We start from the raw sequence: 20,374 nt of genomic DNA, 5'->3' as shown, positions 1-20,374 counted from the left end.
TCTTTTTCAGCCCCTCTGTTTCAGCGCATCTGTTTCAGCCACTCCGTTTCTCGCCCTCTGTTTCAGCCCCTCTGTTTCTCACCCTCTGTTTCAGCCCCACTGATTCAGCCCCTCTGTTTCTCGCCCTCTGTTTCTGCCCCTCTGTTTCTCGCCCTCTGTGTCAGCCCCTCTGTTTCTCGCCCTCTGTTTCAGCCCCTCTGTCTCTCGCCCTCTGTTTCAGTCCCTCTGTTTCTCGCCCTCTGTTTCAGCCCCTCTGTTTCAGCCCCTCTGTTTCTCGCCCTCTGTTTCTGCCTATCTGTTTCTCTCCCTCTGTTTCAGCCCCTCTGTTTCACGCCTTCTATTTCAGCCCCTCTGTTTCAGCCTCTCTTTTTCTCGCCCTCTGTTTCAGCCCCTCTGTTTCTCACCCTCTGTTTCAGCCCCTCTGTTTCTCGCCCTCTGTCTGAGCCCCTCTGTTTCTCGCCCTCTGTTTCAGCCCCTCTGTTTCTCGCCCTCTGTTTCAGCCCCTCTATTTCAGCCCCTCTGTTTCTCGCCCTCTGTTTAAGCCCCTCTGTTTCTCGCCTTCTGTTTCAGCCCCTCTGATTCAGCCCCTCTGTTTCAGCCCCTCTGATTCAGCCCCTCTGTTTCAGCCCCTCTGTTTCAGCCCCTCTGTTTCAGCCCCTCTGTTTCATCCCCTCTGTTTCTCGCCCTCTGTTTCCGGCCCTCTGTTTTTCGCCCTCTTTTTCAGCCCCTCTGTTTCAGCGCATCTGTTTCAGCCACCGTGTTTCTCGCCCTCTGTTTCAGCCCCTCTGTTTCTCACCCTCTGTTTCAGCCCCTCTGATTCAGCCCCTCTGTTTCTCGCCCTCTGTTTCAGCCCCTCTGTTTCTCGCCCTCTGTTTCAGCCCCTCTGTTTCAGCCCCTCTGTTTCAGCCCCTCTGTTTCAGCCCCTCTGTTTCTCACCCTCTGTTTCAGCCCCTCTGATTTTCGCCCTCTTTTTCAGCCCCTCTGTTTCAGCGCATCTGTTTCAGCCACTCCGTTTCTCGCCTCTGTTTCAGCCCCTCTGTTTCTCACCCTCTGTTTCAGCCCCTCTGATTCAGCCCCTCTGTTTCTCGCCCTCTGTTTCTGCCCCTCTGTTTCTCGCCCTCTGTGTCAGCCCCTCTGTTTCTCGCCCTCTGTTTCAGCCCCTCTGTTTCAGCCCCTCTGTTTCAGCCCCTCTGTTTCTCCCCCTCTGTTCCAGCCCCTCTGTTTCAGCCCCTCTGTTTCAGCCACTCTGTTTCAGCCCCTCTGTTTTAGCCCCTCTGTTTCAGCCCCGCTGATTCTCGGCCTCTGTTTCAGCCCCCCTGTTTTTCGCCCTCTATTTCAGCCCCTCTCTTTCAGCCCGTCTGTTTTCAGCCACTCTGTTTCTCGCCCTCTGTTTCAGCCCCTCTGTTTCTCACCCTCTGTTTCAGCCACTCTGATTCAGCCCCTCTGTTTCTCGCCCTCTGTTTCAGCCCCTCTGTTTCTCACCCTCTGTTTCAGCCCCTCTGTTTCTCGCCCTCTGTTTCAGCCCCTCTGCTTCTCGCCCTCTGTTTCAGCCCCACTGTTTCACCCCCTCTGTTTCAGCCCCTCTGTTTCAGCCCCTCTGTTTCAGCCCCTCTGTTTCTCGCCCTCTATTTCAGCCCCTCTGTTTCTAGCGCTCTGTTTCAGCATTTCTGTTTCAGCCCCTCTGTTTCTCGCCCTCTGTTTCTGCCCCTCTGTTTCTCGCCCTCTGTTTCAGCCCCTCTGTTTGACGCCTTCTATTTCAGCCCCTCTGATTCAGCCCCTCTGTTTCAGCCCCACTGATTCAGCCCCTCTGTTTCAGCCCCTCTGTTTCAGCCCCTCAGTTTCAGCCCCTCTGTTTCTTCCCCTCAGTTTCAGCCCCTCAGTTTCTGCCCCTCTGTTTCTCGCCCTCTGTTTCAGCCCATCTGTTTCTCGCCCTCTGTTTCAGGCTCGCTGATTCAGCCCCTCTGTTTCAGCCCCTCTGAATCAGCCCCTCTGATTCAGCCCCTCTGTTTCAGCCCCTCTGTTTCAGCCCCTCTGTTTCTCGCCCTCTGTTTCAACCCCTCTGTTTCTCGCCCGCTGTTTCAGCTAATCTGATTCAGCCCCTCTGTTTCAGCCTCTCTGATTCAGCCCCTCTGATTCAGCCCCTCTGTTTCAGCCCCTCTGTTTCGCACCCTCTGTTTCAGCCCCTCTGATTCAGCCACTCTGATTCAGCCCCTCTGATTCAGCCCCTCTGTATCCCGCCCCTCTGTTTCAGCCCCTCTGTTTCTCGCCATCTGTTTCAGCCACTCTGTTTCTCGCCCTCTGTTTCTGACCCTCTGTTTCTCGCCCTCTGTTTCAGCCCCTCTGTTTCACGCCTTCTATTTCAGCCTCTCTGATTCAGCCCCTCTGTTTCAGCCCCTCTGATTCAGCCCCTCTGTTTCAGCCCCTCTGTTTCAGCCCCTCTGATTCAGCCCCTCTGTTTCATCCCCTCAGTTTCAGCCCCTCAGTTTCTGCCCCTCTGTTTCTCACCATCTGTTTCAGCCCATCTGTTTCTCGCCCTCTGTTTCAGGCTCGCTGATTCAGCCCCTCTGTTTCAGCCCCTCTGAATCAGCCCCTCTGATTCAGCCCCTCTGTTTCAGCCCCTCTGTTTCAGCCCCTCTGTTTCTCACCCTCTGTTTCAGCCCCTCTGTTTCTCGCCTTCTGTTTCAGCCCCTCTGATTCAGCCCCTCTGTTTCAGCCCCTCTGATTCTGCCCCTCTGTTTCAGCCCCTCAGTTTCACCCCCTCAGTTGCAGCCCCTCTGTTTCATCCCCTCTGTTTCTCGCCCTCTGTTTCTCACCCTCTGTTTCTCGCCCTCTGTTTCAGCCCCTCTGTTTCTCGCCCTCTGTTTCAGCGCCTCTGTTTCAGCCCCTCTGTTTCTCGCCCTCAGTTTCTGCCCCTCTGTTTCTCGCCCTCTGTTTCAGCACCTCTGTATCTCGCCCTCTGAATCAGCCCCTCTGATTCAGCCCCTCTATTTCAGCCCCTCTGTTTCAGCCTCTCTTTTTCTCGCCCTCTGTTTCAGCCCCTCTGTTTCTCACCCTCTGTTTCAGCCCCTCTGTTTCTCGCCCTCTGTCTGAGCCCCTCTGTTTCTCGCCCTCTGTTTCAGCCCCTCTGTTTCTCGCCCTCTGTTTCAGCCCCTCTGTTTCAGCCCCTCTGTTTCTCGCCCTCTGTTTGAGCCCCTCTGTTTCTCGCCTTCTGTTTAAGCCCCTCTGATTCAGCCCCTCTCTTTCAGCCCCTCTGATTCAGCCCCTCTGTTTCAGGTCCTCTGTTTCAGCCCCTCTGTTTCAGCCCCTCTGTTTCATCCCCTCTGTTTCTCGCCCTCTGTTTCAGCCCCTCTGTTTTTCGCCCTCTTTTTCAGCCCCTCTGTTTCAGCGCATCTGTTTCAGCCACCGTGTTTCTCGCCCTCTGTTTCAGCCCCTCTGTTTCTCACCCTCTGTTTCAGCCCCTCTGATTCAGCCCCTCTGTTTCTCGCCCTCTGTTTCAGCCCCTCTGTTTCTCGCCCTCTGTTTCAGCCCCTCTGTTTCAGCCCCTCTGTTTCAGCCCCTCTGTTTTTCGCCCTCTGATTAAGCCCCTCTGTTTCTCGCCTTCTCTTTCAGCCCCTCTGATTCAGCCCCTCTGTTTCAGCCCCTCTGATTCAGCCCCTCTGTTTCAGCCCCTCTGTTTCAGCCCCTCTGTTTCAGCCCCTCTGTTTCTCACCCTCTGTTTCAGCCCCTCTGTTTCAGCGCATCTGTTTCAGCCACTCTGTTTCTCGCCCTCTGTTTCAGCGCATCTGTTTCAGCCACTCTGTTTCTCGCCCTCTGTTTCATCCCCTCTGTTTCTCACCCTCTGTTTCAGCCCCTCTGATTCAGCCCCTCTGTTTCTCGCCCTCTGTTTCTGCCCCTCTGTTTCTCGCCCTCTGTTTCAGCCCCTCTGTTTCTCGCCCTCTGTTTCATCCCCTCTGTTTCTCACCCTCTGTTTCAGCCCCTCTGATTCAGCCCCTCTGTTTCTCGCCCTCTGTTTCTGCCCCTCTGTTTCTCGCCCTCTGTTTCAGCCCCTCTGTTTCTCGCCCTCTGTTTCAGCCCCTCTGTTTCAGCCCCTCTGTTTCAGCCCCTCTGTTTCTCCCCCTCCGTTCCAGCCCCTCTGTTTCAGCCCCTCTATTTCAGCCACTCTGTTTCAGCCCCTCTGTTTTAGCCCCTCTGTTTCAGCCCCGCTGATTCTCGGCCTCTGTTTCAGCCACCCTGTTTTTCGCCCTCTATTTCAGCCCCTCTGTTTCAGCCCGTCTGTTTTCAGCCACTCTGTTTCTCACCCTCTGTTTCAGCCCCTCTGTTTCTCACCCTCTGTTTCAGCCACTCTGATTCAGCCCCTCTGTTTCTCGCCCTCTGTTTCAGCCCCTCTGTTTCTCACCCTCTGTTTCAGCCCCTCTGTTTCTCGCCCTCTGTTTCAGCCCCTCTGCTTCTCGCCCTCTGTTTCAGCCCCACTGTTTCACCCCCTCTGTTTCAGCCCCTCTGTTTCTCGCCCTCTGTTTCAGCCCCTCTGTTTCTCGCCATCTGTTTCAGCCCCTCTGTTTCAGCCCCTCTGTTTCAGCCCCTCTGTTTCTCCCCCTCTGTTCCAGCCCCTCTGTTTCAGCCCCTCTGTTTCAGCCACTCTGTTTCAGCCCCTCTGTTTTAGCCCCTCTGTTTCAGCCCCGCTGATTCTCGGCCTCTGTTTCAGCCACCCTGTTTTTCGCCCTCTATTTCAGCCCCTCTGTTTCAGCCCGTCTGTTTTCAGCCACTCTGTCTCTCGCCCTCTGTTTCAGCCCCTCTGTTCCTCACCCTCTGTTTCAGACACTCTGATTCAGCCCCTCTGTTTCTCGCCCTCTGTTTCAGCACCTCTGTTTCTCACCCTCTGTTTCAGCCCCTCTGTTTCTCGCCCTCTGTTTCAGCCCCTCTGCTTCTCGCCCTCTGTTTCAGCCCCACTGTTTCACCCCCTCTGTTTCAGCCCCTCTGTTTCAGCCCCTCTGTTTCAGCCCCTCTGTTTCTCGCCCACTATTTCAGCCCCTCTGTTTCTAGCGCTCTGTTTCAGCCTTTCTGTTTCAGCCCCTCTGTTTCTCGCCCTCTGTTTCTGCCCCTCTGTCTCTCGCACTCTGTTTCAGTCCCTCTGTTTCTCGCCCTCTGTTTCAGCCCCTCTGTTTCAGCCCCTCTGTTTCTCGCCCTCTGTTTCTGCCCCTCTGTTTCTCGCCCTCTGTTTCAGCCCCTCTGTTTCTCACCCTCTGTTTCAGCCCCTCTGTTTCTCGCCCTCTGTTTCAGCCCCTCTGATTCAGCCCCTCTGTTTCAGCCCCTCTGTTTCTCGCCCTCTGTTTCAGCCCCTCTGTTTCAGCCCCTCTGTTTCTCGCCCTCTGTTTAAGCCCCTCTGTTTCTCGCCTTCTGTTTAAGCCCCTCTGATTCAGCCCCTCTGTTTCAGCCCCTCTGATTCAGCCCCTATGTTTCAGGTCCTCTGTTTCAGCCCCTCTGTTTCAGCCCCTCTGTTTCATCCCCTCTGTTTCTCGCCCTCTGTTTCAGCCCCTCTGTTTTTCGCCCTCTTTTTCAGCCCCTCTGTTTCAGCGCATCTGTTTCAGCCACCGTGTTTCTCGCCCTCTGTTTCAGCCCCTCTGATTCTCACCCTCTGTTTCAGCCCCTCTGATTCAGCCCCTCTGTTTCTCGCCCTCTGTTTCAGCCCCTCTGTTTCTCGCCCTCTGTTTCAGCCCCTCTGTTTCAGCCCCTCTGTTTCAGCCCCTCTGTTTTTCGCCCTCTGATTAAGCCCCTCTGTTTCTCGCCTTCTCTTTCAGCCCCTCTGATTCAGCCCCTCTGTTTCAGCCCCTCTGATTCAGCCCCTCTGTTTCAGCCCCTCTGTTTCAGCCCCTCTGTTTCAGCCCCTCTGTTTCTCACCCTCTGTTTCAGCCCCTCTGATTTTCGCCCTCTGTTTCAGCGCATCTGTTTCAGCCACTCTGTTTCTCGCCCTCTGTTTCAGCGCATCTGTTTCAGCCACTCTGTTTCTCGCCCTCTGTTTCATCCCCTCTGTTTCTCACCCTCTGTTTCAGCCCCTCTGATTCAGCCCCTCTGTTTCTCGCCCTCTGTTTCTGCCCCTCTGTTTCTCGCCCTCTGTTTCAGCCCCTCTGTTTCTCGCCCTCTGTTTCAGCCCCTCTGTTTCAGCCCCTCTGTTTCAGCCCCTCTGTTTCTCCCCCTCCGTTCCAGCCCCTCTGTTTCAGCCCCTCTATTTCAGCCACTCTGTTTCAGCCCCTCTGTTTTAGCCCCTCTGTTTCAGCCCCGCTGATTCTCGGCCTCTGTTTCAGCCACCCTGTTTTTCGCCCTCTATTTCAGCCCCTCTGTTTCAGCCCGTCTGTTTTCAGCCACTCTGTTTCTCACCCTCTGTTTCAGCCCCTCTGTTTCTCACCCTCTGTTTCAGCCACTCTGATTCAGCCCCTCTGTTTCTCGCCCTCTGTTTCAGCCCCTCTGTTTCTCACCCTCTGTTTCAGCCCCTCTGTTTCTCGCCCTCTGTTTCAGCCCCTCTGCTTCTCGCCCTCTGTTTCAGCCCCACTGTTTCACCCCCTCTGTTTCAGCCCCTCTGTTTCTCGCCCTCTGTTTCAGCCCCTCTGTTTCTCGCCATCTGTTTCAGCCCCTCTGTTTCAGCCCCTCTGTTTCAGCCCCTCTGTTTCTCCCCCTCTGTTCCAGCCCCTCTGTTTCAGCCCCTCTGTTTCAGCCACTCTGTTTCAGCCCCTCTGTTTTAGCCCCTCTGTTTCAGCCCCGCTGATTCTCGGCCTCTGTTTCAGCCACCCTGTTTTTCGCCCTCTATTTCAGCCCCTCTGTTTCAGCCCGTCTGTTTTCAGCCACTCTGTCTCTCGCCCTCTGTTTCAGCCCCTCTGTTCCTCACCCTCTGTTTCAGCCCCTCTGTTACAGCCCCTCTGTTTCTCGCCTTCTGTTTCTGCACCACTGTTTCTCGCCCTCTGTTTCAGCACCTCAGTTTCTCGCCCTCTGTTTCAGCCCCGCTGATTCAGCCCCTCTGTTTCAGCCCCTCTGAATCAGCCCCTCTGATTCAGCCCCTCTGTTTCAGCCCCTCTGTTTCAGACCCTCTGTTTCAGCCTCTCTGTTTCTCGCCCTCTGTTTCAGCCCCTCTGTTTCTCGCCTTCTGTTTACCCCCTCTGTTTCTCGCCCTCTGTTTCAGCCCCTCTGATTCAGCCCCTCTGTTTCAGCCCCTCTGTTTCAGCCCCTCTGTTTCTCGCCCTCTGTTTCAGCCCCTCTGTTTCTCGCCCTCTGTTTCAGCCCCTCTGATTCAGCCCCTCTGTTTCAGCCCCTCTGATTCAGCCCCTCTGTTTCAGCCCCTCTGTTTCAGCCCCTCTGTTTCTCGCCCTCTGTTTCTCACCCTCTGTTTCTCGCCCTCTGTTTCAGCCCCTCTGTTTTTCGCTCTCTGTTTCAGCCCCTCTGTTTCTCGCCCGCTGTTTCAGGCTCTCTGTTTCAGCCCGTCTGTTTCAGCCCCTCTGTTTCAACACCACTGTTTCTCGCCCTCTGTTTCTCGCCCGCTGTTTCAGCCCGTTTGTTTCTCGACCTCTGTTTCAGCCCCTCTGATTCAGCCCCTCTGATTCAGCCCCTCTGATTCCGCACCTCTGTTTCTCGCCCTCTGTTTTAGCCCCTCTGTTTCAGCCCCTCTGTTTCAGCCCCTCTGTTTCTCGCCCTCTGTTTCAGCCCCTCTGTTTCAGCCGCTCTGTTTCAGCCCCTCTGTTTCTCGCCCTCTGTTTCAGCCCCTCTGTTTCAGCCCCTCTGTTTCTCGCCTTCTGTTTCAGCCCCTCTGATTCAGCTCCTCTGTTTCAGCCCCTCTGATTCAGCCCGTCTGTTTCAGTCCCTCAGTTTCATCCCCTCAGTTTCAGCCCCTCTGTTTCATCCCCTCTGTTTCTCGCCCTCTGTTTCACACCCTCTGTTTCTCGCCTCTGTTTCAGCCCCTCTGTTTCTCGCCATCTGTTTCAGCGCCTCTGTTTCAGCCCCTCTGTTTCTCGCCCTCAGTTTCTGCCCCTCTGTTTCAGCCCCTCTGTTTCTCGCCCACTGTTTCAGCCCCGCTGATTCGGCCCCTCTGTTTCAGCCCCTCTGAATCAGCCCCTCTGATTCAGCCCCTCTATTTCAGCCCCTCTGTTTCAGCCCCTCATTTTCTCGCCCTCAGTTTCAGCCCCTCTGTTTCTCGCCCTCTGTTTCAGCCCCTCTGTTTCTCGCCCTCTGTTTCAGCCCCTCTGATTCAGCCCCCCAGTTTCTCGCCATCTGTTTCAGCCCCTCCGCTTCAGCCCCTCTGTTTCGCACACTCTGTTTCAGCCCCTCTGATTCAGCCCCTCTGATTCAGCCCCTCTGATTCAGCCCGTCTGATTCAGCCCCTCTGTTTCCCGCCCCTCTGTTTCAGCTCCTCTGTTTCTCGCCCTCTGTTTCAGCCCCTCTGTTACTCGCCCTCTGTTTCAGCCCCTCTGTTTCAGCCCCTCTGTTTCAGCCCCTCTGTTTCTTGCCCTCTGTTTCAGCCCCTCTGATTCAGCCCCTCTGTTTCTCGCCCTCTGTTTCAGATCCTCTGTTTCTCGCCTTCTGTTTCAGCCCCTCTGTTTCAGCCCCTCTGTTTCTCGCCCTCAGTTTCAGCCCCTCTGTTTCTCGCCCTCTGTTTCAGCCCCTCTGATTCAGCCCCTCTGTTTCAGCCCCTCTGAATCAGCCCCTCTGATTCAGCCCCGCTGTTTCAGCCCCTCTGTTTTAGCCCCTCTGTTTCAGCCCCTCTGTTTCTCGCCCTCTGTTTCAGCCCCTCTGTTTCTCGCCTTCTGTTTCAGACCCTCTGATTCAGCCCCTCTGTTTCAGCCCCTCTGATTCAACCCCTCTGTTTCAGCCCCTCAGTTTCACCCCCTCAGTTGCAGCCCCTCTGTTTCATCCCCTCTGTTTCTCGCCCTCTGTTTCTCACCCTCTGTTTCTCGCCCTCTGTTTCAGCCCCTCTGTTTCTCGCCCTCTGTTTCAGCGCCTCTGTTTCAGCCCCTCTGTTTCTCGCCCTCAGATTCTGCCCCTCTGTTTCTCGCCCTCTGTTTCAGCGCCTCTGTATCTCACCCTCTGTTTCAGCCCCGCTGATTCAGCCCCTCTGTTTCAGCCCCTCTGAATCAGCCCCTCTGATTCAGCCCCGCTGTTTCAGCCCCTCTGTTTTAGCCCCTCTGTTTCAGCCCCTCTGTTTCTCGCCCTCTGTTTCAGCCCCTCTGTTTCTCGCCTTCTGTTTCAGACCCTCTGATTCAGCCCCTCTGTTTCAGCCCCTCTGATTCAGCCCCTCTGTTTCAGCCCCTCAGTTTCACCCCCTCAGTTGCAGCCCCTCTGTTTCATCCCCTCTGTTTCTCGCCCTCTGTTTCACACCCTCTGTTTCTCGCCCTCTGTTTCAGCCCCTCTGTTTCTCGCCCACTGTTTCAGCGCCTCTGTTTCAGTCCCTCTGTTTCTCGCCCTGAGATTCTGCCCCTCTGTTTCTCGCCCTCTGTTTCAGCGCCTCTGTATCTCGCCCTCTGTTTCAGCCCCGCTGATTCAGCCCCTCTGTTTCAGCCCCTCTGAATCAGCCCCTCTGATTCAGCCCCTCTATTTCAGCCCCTCTGTTTCAGCCTCTCTTTTTCTCGCCCTCTGTTTCAGCCCCTCTGTTTCTCACCCTCTGTTTCAGCCCCTCTGTTTCTCGCCCTCTGTTTGAGCCCCTCTGTTTCTCGCCCTCTGTTTCAGCCCCTTTGTTTCTCGCCCTCTGTTTCAGCCCCTCTGTTTCAGCCCCTCTGTTTCTCGCCCTCTGTTTAAGCCCCTCTGTTTCTCGCCTTCTGTTTCAGCCCCTCTGATTCAGCCCCTCTGTTTCAGCCCCTCTGATTCAGCCCCTCTGTTTCAGCCGCTCTGTTTCAGCCCCTCTGTTTCAGCCCCTCTGTTTCAGCCCCTCTGTTTCTCGCCCTCTGTTTCAGCCCCTCTGTTTTTCGCCCACTTTTTCAGCCCCTCTGTTTCAGCGCATCTGTTTCAGCCACCCTGTTTCTCGCCCTCTGTTTCAGCCCCTCTGTTTCTCACCCTCTGTTTCAGCCCCTCTGATTCAGCCCCTCTGTTTCTCGCCCTCTGTTTCAGCCCCTCTGTTTCTCGCCCTCTGTTTCAGCCCCTCTGTTTCAGCCCCTCTGTTTCAGCCCCTATGTTTCTCGCCCTCTGATTAAGCCCCTCTGTTTCTCGCCTTCTCTTTCAGCCCCTCTTATTCAGCCCCTCTGTTTCAGCCCCTATGATTCAGCCCCTCTGTTTCAGCCCCTCTGTTTCAGCCCCTCTGTTTCAGCCCCTCTGTTTCTCACCCTCTGTTTCAGCCCCTCTGATTTTCGCCCTCTTTTTCAGCCCCTCTGTTTCAGCGCATCTGTTTCAGCCACTCTGTTTCTCGCCCTCTGTTTCAGCCCCTCTGTTTCTCACCCTCTGTTTCAGCCCCTCTGATTCAGCCCCTCTGTTTCTCGCCCTCTGTTTCTGCCCCTCTGTTTCTCGCCCTCTGTTTCAGCCCCTCTGTTTTTCGCCCTCTGTTTCAGACCCTCTGTTTCAGCCCCTCTGTTTCAGCCCCTCTGTTTCTCCCCCTCTGTTCCAGCCCCTCTGTTTCAGCCCCTCTGTTTCAGCCCCTCTGTTTCTCGGCCTCTGTTTCAGCCACCCTGTTTTTCGCCCTCTTTTTCAGCCCCTCTGTTTCAGCCCGTCTGTTTTCAGCCACTCTGTTTCTCGCCCTCTGTTTCAGCCCCTCTGTTTCTCACCCTCTGTTTCAGCCACTCTGATTCAGCCCCTCTGTTTCTCGCCCTTTGTTTCAGCCCCTCTGTTTCTCACCCTCTGTTTCAGCCCCTCTGTTTCTCGCCCTCTGTTTCAGCCCCTCTGCTTCTCGCCCTCTGTTTCAGCCCCACTGTTTCACCCCCTCTGTTTCAGCCCCTCTGTTTCAGCCCCTCTGTTTCAGCCCCTCTGTTTCTCGCCCTCTGTTTCAGCCTTTCTGTTTCAGCCCCTCTGTTTCTCGCCCTCTGTTTCTGCCCCTCTGTCTCTCGCCCTCTGTTTCAGTCCCTCTGTTTCAGCCCCTCTGTTTCTCGCCCTCTGTTTAAGCCCCTCTGTTTCTCGCCTTCTGTTTCAGCCCCTCTGATTCAGCCCCTCTGTTTCAGCCCCTCTGATTCAGCCCCTCTGTTTCAGCCCCGCTGTTTCAGCACCTCTGTTTCAGCCCCTCTGTTTTTCGCCCTCTTTTTCAGCCCCTCTGCTTCAGCGCATCTGTTTCAGCCACCCTGTTTCTCGCCCTCTGTTTCAGCCCCTCTGTTTCTCACCCTCTGTTTCAGCCGCTCTGATTCAGCCCCTCTGTTTCTCGCCCTCTGTTTCAGCCCCTCTGTTTCTCGCCCTCTGTTTCAGCCCCTCTGTTTCTCGCCCTCTGTTTCAGCCCCTCTGTTTCAGCCCCTCTGTTTCAGCCCCTCTGTTTCTCGCCCTCTGATTAAGCCCCTCTGTTTCTCGCCATCTGTTTCAGCCCCTCTGATTCAGCCCCTCTGTTTCAGCCCCTCTGATTCCGCCCCTCTGTTTCAGCCCCTCTGTTTCAGCCCCTCTGTTTCTCACCCTCTGTTTCAGCCCCTCTGTTTCAGCGCATCTGTTTCAGCCACTCTGTTTCTCGCCCTCTGTTTCAGCCCCTCTGTTTCTCACCCTCTGTTTCAGCCCCTCTGATTCAGCCCCTCTGTTTCTCGCCCTCTGTTTCAGCCCCTCTGTTTCTCGCCCTCTGTTTCAGCCCCTCTGTTTCAGCCCCTCTGTTTCAGCCCCTCTGTTTCAGCCCCTCTGTTTATCCCCCTCTGTTCCAGCCCCTCTGTTTCAGCCCCTCTGTTTCAGCCACTCTGTTTCAGCCCCTCTGTTTTAGCCCCTCTGTTTCAGCCCCTCTGTTTCTCGGCCTCTGTTTCAGCCCCCCTGTTTTTCGCCCTCTTTTTCAGCCCCTCTGTTTCAGCCCGTCTGTTTTCAGCCACTCTGTTTCTCGCCCTCTGTTTCAGCGCATCTGTTTCAGCCACTCTGTTTCTCGCCCTCTGTTTCAGCCCCTCTGTTTCTCACCCTCTGTTTCAGCCCCTCTGATTCAGCCCCTCTGTTTCTCGCCCTCTGTTTCTGCCCCTCTGTTTCTCGCCCTCTGTTTCAGCCCCTCTGTTTCAGCCCCTCTGTTTCAGCCCCTCTGTTTCAGCCCCTCTGTTTCTCCCCCTCTGTTCCAGCCCCTCTGTTTCAGCCCCTCTGTTTCAGCCACTCTGTTACAGCCCCTCTGTTTTAGCCCCTCTGTTTCAACCCCTCTGTTTCTCGGCCTCTGTTTCAGCCACCCTGTTTTTCGCCCTCTTTTTCAGCCTCTCTGTTTCAGCCAGTCTGTTTTCAGCCACTCTGTTTCTCGCCCTCTGTTTCAGCCCCTCTGTTTCTCACCCTCTGTTTCAGACACTCTGATTCAGCCCCTCTGTTTCTCGCCCTCTGTTTCAGCCCCTCTGTTTCTCACCCTCTGTTTCAGCCCCTCTGTTTCTCGCCCTCTGTTTCAGCCCCTCTGTTTCTCGCCCTCTGTTTCAGCCCCACTGTTTTACACCCTCTGTTTCAGCCCCTCTGTTTCAGCCCCTCTGTTTCAGCCCCTCTGTTTCTCGCCCTCTATTTCAGCCCCTCTGTTTCTCGCCCTCTGTTTCAGCCTTTCTGTTTCAGCCCCACTGTTTATCGCCCTCTGTTTCTGCCCCTCTGTCTCTCGCCCTCTGTTTCAGCCCCTCTGTTTCAGCCCCTCTGTTTCAGCCCCTCTGTTTCTCCCCCTCTGTTCCAGCCCCTCTGTTTCAGCCCCTCTGTTTCAGCCACTCTGTTTCAGCCCCTCTGTTTTAGCCCCTCTGTTTCAGCCCCTCTGTTTCTCGGCCTCTGTTTCAGCCCCCCTGTTTTTCGCCCTCTTTTTCAGCCCCTCTGTTTCAGCCCGTCTGTTTTCAGCCACTCTGTTTCTCGCCCTCTGTTTCAGCCCCTCTGTTTCTCACCCTCTGTTTCAGACACTCTGATTCAGCCCCTCTGTTTCTCGCCCTCTGTTTCAGCCCCTCTGTTTCTCACCCTCTGTTTCAGCCCCTCTGTTTCTCGCCCTCTGTTTCAGCCCCTCTGTTTCTCGCCCTCTGTTTCAGCCCCACTGTTTCACCCCCTCTGTTTCAGCCCCTCTGTTTCAGCCCCTCTGTTTCAGCCCCTCTGTTTCTCGCCCTCTATTTCAGCCCCTCTGTTTCTCGCCCTCTGTTTCAGCCTTTCTGTTTCAGCCCCTCTGTTTCTCGCCCTCTGTTTCTGCCCCTCTGTCTCTCGCCCTCTGTTTCAGTCCCTCTGTTTCAGCCCCTCTGTTTCTCGCCCTCTGTTTAAGCCCCTCTGTTTCTCGCCTTCTGTTTCAGCCCCTCTGATTCAGCCCCTCTGTTTCAGCCCCTCTGATTCAGCCCCTCTGTTTCAGCCCCTCTGTTTCAGCCCCTCTGTTTCAGCCCCTCTGTTTCTCGCCCTCTGTTTCAGCACCTCTGTTTTTCGCCCTCTTTTTCAGCCCCTCTGTTTCAGCGCATCTGTTTCAGCCACCCTGTTTCTCGCCCTCTGTTTCAGCCCCTCTGTTTCTCACCCTCTGTTTCAGCCCCTCTGATTCAGCCCCTCTGTTTCTCGCCCTCTGTTTCAGCCCCTCTGTTTCTCGCCCTCTGTTTCAGCCCCTCTGTTTCAGCCCCTCTGTTTCAGCCCCTCTGTTTCTCGCCCTCTGATTAATCCCCTCTGTTTCTCGCCATCTGTTTCAGCCCCTCTGATTCAGCCCCTCTGTTTCAGCCCCTCTGATTCAGCCCCTCTGTTTCTCACCCTCTGTTTCAGCCCCTCTGTTTCAGCCCCTCTGTTTCTCACCCTCTGTTTCAGACCCTCTGTTTTTCGCCCTCTTTTTCAGCCCCTCTGTTTCAGCGCATCTGTTTCAGCCACTCTGTTTCTCGCCCTCTGTTTCAGCCCCTCTGTTTCTCACCCTCTGTTTCAGCCCCTCTGATTCAGCCCCTCTGTTTCTCGCCCTCTGTTTCTGCCCCTCTATTTCTCGCCCTCTGTTTCAGCCCCTCTGTTTCAGCCCCTCTGTTTCAGCCCCTCTGTTTCAGCCCCTCTGTTTCTCCCCCTCTGTTCCAGCCCCTCTGTTTCAGCCCCTCTGTTTCAGCCACTCTGTTTCAGCCCCTCTGTTTTAGCCCCTCTGTTTCAGCCCCTCTGTTTCTCGGCCTCTGTTTCAGCCCCCCTGTTTTTCGCCCTCTTTTTCAGCCCCTCTATTTCAGCCCGCAAGTTTTCAGCCACTCTGTTTCTCGCCCTCTGTTTCAGCCCCTCTGTTTCTCACCCTGTTTCAGCCACTCTGATTCAGCCCCTCTGTTTCTCGCCCTCTGTTTCAGCCCCTCTGTTTCTCACCCTCTGTTTCAGCCCCTCTGTTTCTCGCCCTCTGTTTCAGCCCCTCTGTTTCTCGCCCTCTGTTTCAGCCCCACTGTTTTACCCCCTCTGTTTCAGCCCCTCTGTTTCAGCCCCTCTGTTTCAGCCCCTCTGTTTCTCGCCCTCTATTTCAGCCCCTCTGTTTCTTGCCCTCTGTTTCAGCCTTTCTGTTTCAGCCCCTCTGTTTCTCACCCTCTGTTTCAGCCACTCTGATTCAGCCCCTCTGTTTCTCGCCCTCTGTTTCAGCCCCTCTGTTTCTCACCCTCTGTTTCAGCCCCTCTGTTTCTCGCCCTCTGTTTCAGCCCCTCTGTTTCTCGCCCTCTGTTTCAGCCCCACTGTTTTACCCGCTCTGTTTCAGCCCCTCTGTTTCAGCCCCTCTGTTTCAGCCCCTCTGTTTCTCGCCCTCTATTTCAGCCCCTCTGTTTCTCGCCCTCTGTTTCAGCCTTTCTGTTTCAGCCCCACTGTTTATCGCCCTCTGTTTCTGCCCCTCTGTCTCTCGCCCTCTGTTTCAGCCCCTCTGTTTCAGCCCCTCTGTTTCAGCCCCTCTGTTTCTCCCCCTCTGTTCCAGCCCCTCTGTTTCAGCCCCTCTGTTTCAGCCACTCTGTTTCAGCCCCTCTGTTTTAGCCCCTCTGTTTCAGCCCCTCTGTTTCTCGGCCTCTGTTTCAGCCACCCTGTTTTTCGCCCTCTTTTTCAGCCCCTCTGTTTCAGCCCGTCTGTTTTCAGCCACTCTGTTTCTCGCCCTCTGTTTCAGCCCCTCTGTTTCTCACCCTCTGTTTCAGACACTCTGATTCAGCCCCTCTGTTTCTCGCCCTCTGTTTCAGCCCCTCTGTTTCTCACCCTCTGTTTCAGCCCCTCTGTTTCTCGCCCTCTGTTTCAGCCCCTCTGCTTCTCGCCCTCTGTTTCAGCCCCACTGTTTCACCCCCTCTGTTTCAGCCCCTCTGTTTCAGCCCCTCTGTATCAGCCCCTCTGTTTCTCGCCCTCTATTTCAGCCCCTCTGTTTCTCGCCCGCTGTTTCAGCCTTTCTGTTTCAGCCCCTCTGTTTCTCGCCCTCTGTTTCTGCCCCTCTGTCTCTCGCCCTCTGTTTCAGTCCCTCTGTTTCAGCCCCTCTGTTTCTCGCCCTCTGTTTAAGCCCCTCTGTTTCTCGCCTTCTTTTTTCGCCCCTCTGATTCAGCCCCTCTGTTTCAGCCCCTCTGATTCAGCCCCTCTGTTTCAGCCCCTCTGTTTCAGCCCCTCTGTTTCAGCCCCTCTGTTTCTCGCCCTCTGTTTCAGCCCCTCTGTTTTTCGCCCTCTTTTTCAACCCCTCTGTTTCAGCGCATCTGTTTCAGCCACCCTGTTTCTCGCCCTCTGTTTCAGCCCCTCTGTTTCTCACCCTCTGTTTCAGCCCCTCTGATTCAGCCCCTCTGTTTCTCGCCCTCTGTTTCAGCCCCTCTGTTTCTCGCCCTCTGTTTCAGCCCCGCTGTTTCAGCCCCTCTGTTTCAGCCCCTCTGTTTCTCGCCCTCTGATTAATCCCCTCTGTTTCTCGCCATCTGTTTCAGCCCCTCTGATTCAGCCCCTCTGTTTCAGCCCCTCTGATTCAGCCCCTCTGTTTCTCACCCTCTGTTTCAGCCCCTCTGTTTCAGCCCCTCTGTTTCTCACCCTCTGTTTCAGCCCCTCTGTTTTTCGCCCTCTTTTTCAGCCCCTCTGTTTCAGCGCATCTGTTTCAGCCACTCTGTTTCTCGCCCTCTGTTTCAGCCCCTCTGTTTCTCACCCTCTGTTTCAGCCCCTCTGTTTCAGCCCCTCTGTTTCAGCCCCTCTGTTTCAGCTCCTCTGTTTCTCCCCCTCTGTTCCAGCCCCTCTGTTTCAGCCCCTCTGTTTCAGCCACTCTGTTTCAGCCCCTCTGTTTTAGCCCCTCTGTTTCAGCCCCTCTGTTTCTCGGCCTCTGTTTCAGCCCCCCTGTTTTTCACCCTCTTTTTCAGCCCCTCTGTTTCAGCCCGTCTGTTTTCAGCCACTCTGTTTCTCGCCCTCTGTTTCAGCCCCTCTGTTTCTCACCCTGTTTCAGCCACTCTGATTCAGCCCCTCTGTTTCTCGCCCTCTGTTTCAGCCCCTCTGTTTCTCACCCTCTGTTTCAGCCCCTCTGTTTCTCGCCCTCTGTTTCAGCCCCTCTGTTTCTCGCCCTCTGTTTCAGCCCCACTGTTTTACCCCCTCTGTTTCAGCCCCTCCGTTTCAGCCCCTCTGTTTCAGCCCCTCTGTTTCTCGCCCTCTATTTCAGCCCCTCTGTTTCTTGCCCTCTGTTTCAGCCTTTCTGTTTCAGCCCCTCTGTTTCTCACCCTCTGTTTCAGCCACTCTGATTCAGCCCCTCTGTTTCTCGCCCTCTGTTTCAGCCCCTCTGTTTCTCACCCTCTGTTTCAGCCCCTCTGTTTCTCGCCCTCTGTTTCAGCCCCTCTGTTTCTCGCCCTCTGTTTCAGCCCCACTGTTTTACCCGCTCTGTTTCAGCCCCTCTGTTTCAGCCCCTCTGTTTCAGCCCCTCTGTTTCTCGCCCTCTATTTCAGCCCCTCTGTTTCTCGCCCTCTGTTTCAGCCTTTCTGTTTCAGCCCCACTGTTTATCGCCCTCTGTTTCTGCCCCTCTGTCTCTCGCCCTCTGTTTCAGCCCCTCTGTTTCAGCCCCTCTGTTTCAGCCCCTCTGTTTCTCCCCCTCTGTTCCAGCCCCTCTGTTTCAGCCCCTCTGTTTCAGCCCCTCTGTTTCTCGCCCTCTATTTCAGCCCCTCTGTTTCTCGCCCTCTGTTTCAGCCTTTCTGTTTCAGCCCCTCTGTTTCTCGCCCTCTGTTTCTGCCCCTCTGTCTCTCGCCCTCTGTTTCAGTCCCTCTGTTTCAGCCCCTCTGTTTCTCGCCCTCTGTTTAAGCCCCTCTGTTTCTCGCCTTCTGTTTCAGCCCCTCTGATTCAGCCCCTCTGTTTCAGCCCCTCTGATTCAGCCCCTCTGTTTCAGCCCCTCTGTTTCAGCCCCTCTGTTTCAGCCCCTCTGTTTCTCGCCCTCTGTTTCAGCCCCTCTGTTTTTCGCCCTCTTTTTCAGCCCCTCTGTTTCAGCGCATCTGTTTCAGCCACCCTGTTTCTCGCCCTCTGTTTCAGCCCCTCTGTTTCTCACCCTCTGTTTCAGCCCCTCTGATTCAGCCCCTCTGTTTCTCGCCCTCTGTTTCAGCCCCTCTGTTTCTCGCCCTCTGTTTCAGCCCCTCTGTTTCAGCCCCTCTGTTTCAGCCCCTCTGTTTCTCGCCCTCTGATTAATCCCCTCTGTTTCTCGCCATCTGTTTCAGCCCCTCTGATTCAGCCCCTCTGTTTCAGCCCCTCTGATTCAGCCCCTCTGTTTCTCACCCTCTGTTTCAGCCCCTCTGTTTCAGCCCCTCTGTTTCTCACCCTCTGTTTCAGCCCCTCTGTTTTTCGCCCTCTTTTTCAGCCCCTCTGTTTCAGCGCATCTGTTTCAGCCACTCTGTTTCTCGCCCTCTGTTTCAGCCCCTCTGTTTCTCACCCTCTGTTTCAGCCCCTCTGATTCAGCCCCTCTGTTTCTCGCCCTCTGTTTCTGCCCCTCTGTTTCTCGCCCTCTGTTTCAGCCCCTCTGTTTCAGCCCCTCTGTTTCAGCCCCTCTGTTTCAGCCCCTCTGTTTCTCCCCCTCTGTTCCCGCCCCTCTGTTTCAGCCCCTCTGTTTCAGCCACTCTGTTTCAGCCCCTCTGTTTTAGCCCCTCTGTTTCAGCCCCTCTGTTTCTCGGCCTCTGTTTCAGCCCCCCTGTTTTTCGCCCTCTTTTTCAGCCCCTCTGTTTCAGCCCGTCTGTTTTCAGCCACTCTGTTTCTCGCCCTCTGTTTCAGCCCCTCTGTTTCTCACCCTCTGTTTCAGCCACTCTGATTCAGCCCCTCTGTTTCTCGCCCTCTGTTTCAGCCCCTCTGTTTCTCACCCTCTGTTTCAGCCCCTCTGTTTCTCGCCCTCTGTTTCAGCCCCTCTGTTTCTCGCCCTCTGTTTCAGCCCCACTGTTTTACCACCTCTGTTTCAGCCCCTCTGTTTCAGCCCCTCTGTTTCAGCCCCTCTGTTTCTCGCCCTCTATTTCAGCCCCTCTGTTTCTCGCCCTCTGTTTCAGCCTTTCTGTTTCAGCCCCTCTGTTTATCGCCCTCTGTTTCTGCCGCTCTGTCTCTCGCCCTCTGTTTCAGTCCATCTGTTTCTCGCCCTCTGTTTCAGCCCCTCTGTTTCAGCCCCTCTGTTTCTCGCCCTCTGTTTCTGCCCATCTGTTTCTCGCCCTCTGTTTCAGCCCCTCTGTTTCTCACCCTCTGTTTCAGCCACTCTGATTCAGCCCCTCTGTTTCTCGCCCTCTGTTTCAGCCCCTCTGTTTCTCACCCTCTGTTTCAGCCCCTCTGTTTCTCGCCCTCTGTTTCAGCCCCTCTGTTTCTCGCCCTCTGTTTCAGCCCCACTGTTTTACCCCCTCTGTTTCAGCCCCTCTGTTTCAGCCCCTCTGTTTCAGCCCCTCTGTTTCTCGCCCTCTATTTCAGCCCCTCTGTTTCTCGCCCTCTTTTTCAGCCTTTCTGTTTCAGCCCCTCTGTTTCTCACCCTCTGTTTCAGCCACTCTGATTCAGCCCCTCTGTTTCTCGCCCTCTGTTTCAGCCCCTCTGTTTCTCACCCTCTGTTTCAGCCCCTCTGTTTCTCGCCCTCTGTTTCAGCCCCTCTGTTTCTCGCCCTCTGTTTCAGCCCCACTGTTTTACACCCTCTGTTTCAGCCCCTCTGTTTCAGCCCCTCTGTTTCAGCCCCTCTGTTTCTCGCCCTCTATTTCAGCCCCTCTGTTTCTCGCCCTCTGTTTCAGCCTTTCTGTTTCAGCCCCACTGTTTATCGCCCTCTGTTTCTGCCCCTCTGTCTCTCGCCCTCTGTTTCAGCCCCTCTGTTTCAGCCCCTCTGTTTCTCCCCCTCTGTTCCAGCCCCTCTGTTTCAGCCCCTCTGTTTCAGCCACTCTGTTTCAGCCCCTCTGTTTTAGCGCCTCTGTTTCAGCCCCTCTGTTTCTCGGCCTCTGTTTCAGCCACCCTGTTTTTCGCACTCTTTTTCAGCCCCTCTGTTTCAGCCCGTCTGTTTTCTGCCACTCTGTTTCTCGCCCTCTGTTTCAGCCCCTCTGTTTCTCACCCTCTGTTTCAGACACTCTGATTCAGCCCCTCTGTTTCTCGCCCTCTGTTTCAGCCCCTCTGTTTCTCACCCTCTGTTTCAGCCCCTCTGTTTCTCGCCCTCTGTTTCAGCCCCTCTGCTTCTCGCCCTCTGTTTCAGCCCCACTGTTTCACCCCCTCTGTTTCAGCCCCTCTGTTTCAGCCCCTCTGTTTCAGCCCCTCTGTTTCTCGCCCTCTATTTCAGCCCCTCTGTTTCTCGCCCTCTGTTTCAGCCTTTCTGTTTCAGCCCCTCTGTTTCTCGCCCTCTGTTTCTGCCCCTCTGTCTCTCGCCCTCTGTATCAGTCCCTCTGTTTCAGCCCCTCTGTTTCTCGCCCTCTGTTTAAGCCCCTCTGTTTCTCGCCTTCTGTTTCAGCCCCTCTGATTCAGCCCCTCTGTTTCAGCCCCTCTGATTCAGCCCCTCTGTTTCAGCCCCTCTGTTTCAGCCCCTCTGTTTCAGCCCCTCTGTTTCTCGCCCTCTGTTTCAGCCCCTCTGTTTTTCGCCCTCTTTTTCAGCCCCTCTGTTTCAGCGCATCTGTTTCAGCCACCCTGTTTCTCGCCCTCTGTTTCAGCCCCTCTGTTTCTCACCCTCTGTTTCAGCCCCTCTGATTCAGCCCCTCTGTTTCTCGCCCTCTGTTTCAGCCCCTCTGTTTCAGCCCCTCTGTTTCAGCCCCTCTGTTTCAGCCCCTCTGTTTCTCGCCCTCTGATTAATCCCCTCTGTTTCTCGCCATCTGTTTCAGCCCCTCTGATTCAGCCCCTCTGTTTCAGCCCCTCTGATTCAGCCCCTCTGTTTCTCACCCTCTGTTTCAGCCCCTCTGTTTCAGCCCCTCTGTTTCTCACCCTCTGTTTCAGCCCCTCTGTTTTT

This window comes from Chiloscyllium punctatum, chromosome 47 (assembly GCF_047496795.1).
Source record: "Chiloscyllium punctatum isolate Juve2018m chromosome 47, sChiPun1.3, whole genome shotgun sequence".
NCBI classification, from domain to species: Eukaryota; Metazoa; Chordata; class Chondrichthyes; order Orectolobiformes; family Hemiscylliidae; genus Chiloscyllium; species Chiloscyllium punctatum.
Note: the sequence above shows the minus strand (reverse complement) of the source record.